Source organism: Scylla paramamosain, unplaced genomic scaffold, assembly GCF_035594125.1.
Source record: "Scylla paramamosain isolate STU-SP2022 unplaced genomic scaffold, ASM3559412v1 Contig39, whole genome shotgun sequence".
Classification (NCBI taxonomy): Eukaryota; Metazoa; Arthropoda; class Malacostraca; order Decapoda; family Portunidae; genus Scylla; species Scylla paramamosain.
The window spans coordinates 488111-494327 of NW_026973704.1; positions in this window are offsets into that span (position 1 = coordinate 488111).

The window sequence follows — 6217 nt, forward strand, 5'->3', positions numbered from 1 at the left end:
AAACAGTGCATAGGGCCGCACGAACATAGGTTGGGGATTAATAACACTACAGAAAAAAAAAAAAAAAAACAATAAATAAAAGCACTGCAAGAGAACTGGGCAGTCAGGCTTGTTATTTTTGTATTGTGGTTTATGAAATGTTACGGGGGATGTTCGTTTTATTTTTGTGTTATATATAATTGTATATTACAATAGTTAAGTTTTTGTTATTATTAACGACTTAATGATGTGATATGAGGAATATTTATGACTCCATGTTACAGGCTATTGTAATGTGAAACTCCATTGATGATTTATTACCGATTACCGTTGTATTATTTTGTTAGGATGGGGGAGATGACTTTATCGCTGCCGATTCCATTAACAAACATATGCTGTTGCTGCTGCTACTACTGCTACTACTATTACTACTACTACTACTACTACTACCGATATTACTATTACTACTACTGCTGCTACCGATATTACTAACACCATCATCACCACCATTACTACTACTACTACTACTATTACACTACTATTATTATCAATATTACTACCACCACCACCATCACTACTACTACTATTACTACTACTACTACTACTATTATCAATATTACCATCACCACCACCATCACTACTACTACTACTACTACTACTACTACTGGTTCTAGGGTGATTCGTCCCCGGGTGAAATGTCCCGGTTGCTTCATCCCCGGGGTATTCATCCCTGGAGGATTGGAACCCTAGGGTTATTTGTCCCCTAGGGTGATTCGTTCCCTTGGCTGTATTTTTGTTGCGTTAGTTACGAAACTCCATTACTACGACAAGATCCGACCATCAATGTGTGTGTGTGTGTGTGTGTGTGATGTTGTGTGAGTGTGTTGTTCGAATCATGATTTGATACATCAGGTTGTTAGCTTGACTACCGTTCACTGGTTCGGTTTTCTATTTTCACTTTTCAGTACGTGGGCCACCACAGTCACAGCAACATGCCGCACACAATCCTATCAAGGCGTGGCAGGGAAAAGCTTGTTGATGATCTTAACTTCATCTACGCTGCACAGAAGAAAAACGCCGATGGAACCAAGCAATACTGGCGATGTGAGGCTACTGCATGCAAGGCTCGTGTTCACACAACAGTAGGGGATGAAACCTTCACTATCGTGAAAACTGTGAACGAGCACAATCATTCCACGACTGCTGCGGCTGTGAAGTCGAGGGAGGCCATGGTCGAGCTGAAAGCTGATGCTACTTCTACTCAAGAATCTTCTCGTGCTTTGGTGGCTAACGTTTTGTCAAAAGTGGATGAACATTCACTGGCTCATGTGCCGTCCACATCTACTACGAGCCGCTACGTGCGGCAGTGACGACAGGACGCTCAACAAGCTCCTCCAATTCCCCAGACTCCCACTGGCTATGTTATTCCTGAAGAGTACACCAAGTTAACAGTCGGGAGAGATGTTTTTTATTTCATTTTTTTTCTTTATTCTTCAAGTTTCTTTTTTTTACACACACTATACGAGTATACATATATTCGGGAACATATATTCTCTTTTTTTTCTTTATTTCATCCTCTTGAACAAGCTACGGTTTTCACACTTATATACATAATTTTATTATAAAATATTCTTCTTTCTTCTTTTTTTTTTTTTTTTTATCTTTTTAGCGTTTTTTTATTTAATGATTTTCTTCACATATCTTTTTCACATTTGTTCGTATTTTCGTTTTCCTTCGTGTAATTTCATTCTCTTGGATGAATCCATCCATAATTGTTACATTTTTTTTTCTTTGCATTTTTTTACAAACACGTCTATTGTTTTACATTTGTTTTTCTTGCCGCATGAAAAGCAAGGCTCAAGTTTATGTAGGAAAAAAAGTTAATTTATCCTCTCCATCAAATTAACTTTTTCACACATGCTTCAATAATTTTACTACATTTTTTTTCATTTTTCATTTTTGTCCTTTTCAAGTTCCGTTTTTCCCATTGATATACATAACCTTACTAATTTTTTTATTTCTTTTTTTTCTGTTTTATTTTTTTTACGTTACGGTTTTCACACACATACATAATTGTTTTTCTTCTTTATTTTTTTTTATTCACATTTTCACGTTTTTATTTTTTCATTCTCTTGAAAGATATATTTTTCACATATTTCACATTTTCTTTTCCTTGTTTTCCCTCTGGGACAAATCCCGCTGTTCACACAAACATCCACATTGCGTATTTATTTCCTTTATTTTTTTCACAAATGCATCCATTATTTTGGTTTATATTTTGTTGTTTTTTCTTTTCCTGTTTTAATTCTTTTTGGGAAACGTTTTTCACACACATATGTAAAATTTTAATACATTATTTTCATTTTTTCGTGTTTTTTTTTTCATTTATTTCACAGAGAAAATGTTCTTCCTGCGTGACAAGCAAGGCTCACATTCTTGCAGGAAAACACACAATTAATCCTCTTCTTCACGCTGTCTTTCTTTTTTTTTTTCATTTATTTCACAGAGAAAATGTTCTTCCTGCGTGACAAGCAAGGCTCACATTCTTGCAGGAAAACACACAATTCATCCTCTTCTTCACGCTGTCTTTCTTTTTCACACAGGCATCCTTAATTTTACTGCATATCTTATTGTTTTTACTTTTTTCTTTTCTTTTTGTAATTTTTAGGTTTTGTTTTCCATACTTAATTTTACTACCTTCTCCTTTTTTCCTATTTTTTTTTTTTTTTTTTATCCTCTTGATCAAGTTACGCTTTCCACACAAACATCGATGATATTATTACAGCACGTATTTTACTTTTTCTTTGAATTTTTCTTTTTTCTTTTTTTCTTAAACTCTATTTTAGAGTTTTAAAGTTACGTTTTTCATTCTTTTTAACTTGTGTTATCTTATATTTATTTATTTTCTTTATTTTTTCCATGATCAAGTTTTTTCTTTCACACATGATATATGCATATTTTTCTTCAACGTTTTTCTTTCCTTTCTTTCATCCTCCTGAGCAAGTTACGGTTTTTATAATTATGCACATAATTGTATGAGAGAGAGAGAGAGAGAGAGAGAGAGAGAGAGAGAGAGAGAGAGAGAGAGAGAGAGAGAGAGAGAGAGAGAGAGAGAGAGAATGTTTATACTTCACTAAGTACACATGTATGTACTGTGATGTCCAGGTAACAAAAGCCAAAAGACAAGGAGTCCGTGCACCACAACATTTGGTTCTCTTGCGCAACACAAGAGAGCCATGAAAGCAAGGGTGGACTTTGCCGCGGCACAGGCAGCGTCACATCTCAGGCCTGGGCACACAGAGAGCAATGTCTACAGCGACACTGGCACACCTGTCTCAGCAAACACTTTGAGACGCCTGCATGTACTGGATGACACGATGAAACACCCGCCAAGAGAAAAGTGCGAGGCAAGCAGCCAGCAGAGCGAGGGGCAGGCGCCGTTTTCTGGAGATGCAGTCATTTGCACTCTTGCTCACACGTCCTTCACATTCATCAACAGCTTTTCATACTTTTTGTTGTTCTTTATAGATAAATGCTCTATGATCGACACTGACCCTTTTTTTTTTCTATCAAAATAAAAGAAAACATTTAAGAAAATATTTTCATACGAATAAAAATGTTTTCTAATAATTATTCTCATAATTATTAATTTTACGACGACTTGTTAAAAAAGTAGTTATTAACATACCTAGAAAAAATGCTCCCCTGCATGACGAGCTACTTCAAACACTGACTGAATTAAAAGGTTGAAGAGTTATGTTGCAATTAGCAAGACCATCTTCTATTTTACATATTTTTATTTTCTATTTTTTTTATTTTACATAAATCTGGTTGTAACTCCTCATGAACATGTTTCACGACAGTATGTATCTACACAAAAAGTATCATTAAGCTACAGTGATATTTAGTGACGTGAAAACAATACGGGGAAATACCCAACTTTACACCTACTATTATGGGCCCTCGTGGGCCAGTGGGTAGAGTGATGGACTTTGGAGTTTTGAGTGAGGGACGCCGGGGTTCAAACCCCACTCAGAACTCACAAGAAACTTCAAGGGCATCCTCTCCAAGAAACTTCAAGAAACTTCAAGGGCATCCTCTCCATCGCCACGTGTGCCTAACAAGCACACAACACCACGTGGTGATGGAGCTTCGTCACCACGTGGGCCTAACGTGCCTAACAAACACACAATAGGTGACGGAGCTGCCCACGGGAGGTGAGAGAGCAACACCTCCCTGTGCCTCCCACGGGAGGTGAGAGCTGCAAGGGGCACTATATTATCAAAAAATTATATTATTTTTATTATACCCATTAATACTTCTACTACCCATTAATACTTCTACTACCACTACTACTGCTACTACCACTACTACTACTACTATGTTTACAACCACCCTCGCTAGAGGTAGGATAGATGATTTTTATTTTTTCTTTATATTTTTTCACATATGAATCCGTTATTTTACTGCTTATTTTCTTCTACCTACTCGCCTCTAGCGAGGGTGGTTGTAAACATAGTAGTAGTAGTAGTAGTAGTAGTAGTAGTAGTAGTAGTAGTAGTAGTAGTAGTAGTAGTAGTAGTAGTGGTAGTAGCAGTAGTAGTGGTAGTAGAAGTATTAATGGGTATAATATATATATATATATATATATATATATATATATATATATATATATATATATATATATATATATATATATATATATATATATATATATATATATATATATATATATATATATATATATATATATATATATATATATATATATATATATATATATATATATATATATATATATATATATATATATATATATATATATATATATATATATATATATATATATATATATATATATATATATATATATATATATATATATATATATATATATATATATATATATATATATATATATATATATATATATATATATATATATATATATACTTAATTTTATTACAATATATTTTTTTCATTTTTACTTTCATTATTTTTCTATTTTTTTTCTTTTTTTATTTATTTATATTTATTTATTTATTTCATTTTTTATTTATTTATTTATTTATTTTATTTATTTATTTATTTTTTTTTTTTGCAGAAATATAAAGTGCATGAGATTCTGGTGATGGAAGGCTTAATTACCTTTTGTGGGCCACCTCTCTATCATGTATAGCACGAGAACAAGCTGTGTTAAACCAAGGTTTAGAAGGTTTAGGACGAGAAAAAGAGTGAGGAATGTACGCCTCCATGCCAGACACTATCACCTCTGTTATGCGCTCAGCACACAAAGACGGGTCTCTGACACGGAAGCAGTAGTCATTCCAAGGAAAATCAGCAAAATACCTCCTCAGGTCCCCCCAACTAGCAGAGGCAAAACGCTTAGGGGGATCCTGAGGAGGGATTGGAGTGATAGGACAAGATATTACTGCATATCTTTTTTTTTTTTTTACTTTTTCTTTTTTGTAATTTTCAGGATTTGTTTTCCATACATAATTTTACTACCTTCTCCTTTTTTTCCTTTTTTTTTTTGTTTGTTTTATCCTCTTGATCAAGTTACGCTTTCCACACAAACATCGATAATATTATTACAGCACGTATTTTACTTTTTCTTTTATTTATTTATTTTTTTTTACACTAAGTTACGTTTTTCATTCTTTTTTACTTGTATTATCTTATTATTTTTTTCTTTTCTTTATTCTTTTTCATGATCAATTTTTTTTCTATCAAAATGCATATTTTCTTCAATGTTTTTGTTTCCTTTCTTTCATCCTCCTGAGCAAGTTACGGTTTTTACAATTATGTACATAATTGTATTATCAAATATACTTTTTCATTTTCTATCCTCTGTCACAAGTCACGCTTTTCACACAAACATCCCAGTCTTCTCCTGTACCTTGTTCCTGTCAGTCATGTCGCCTGTACCTTCTTCATATCAGTTAGCACCACACCAGTAGCATCCTTCATCTGCTTCGCATGATTTACATCCTTTATTGGCTTGTTCCTACTCCTTGGTATCCTGCATGTTCTCTTCTCTCCTCCTGGTGTTTGCAGCTTTTCCAGTAAATCACGACATGCCTCAGCCTTAGCCACCGCCACTGCTTTCCCTGCTAACTTCTTTGCTCTTCTGTATTCCAACTTATTCTGCCTCGTTCCGCTCTGCTCCCACTCTTTCTTGATTTCCTTTGTCCTTTTCAGTGCATTGTTGACGTGTTCACTCCACCACCATTGTTGT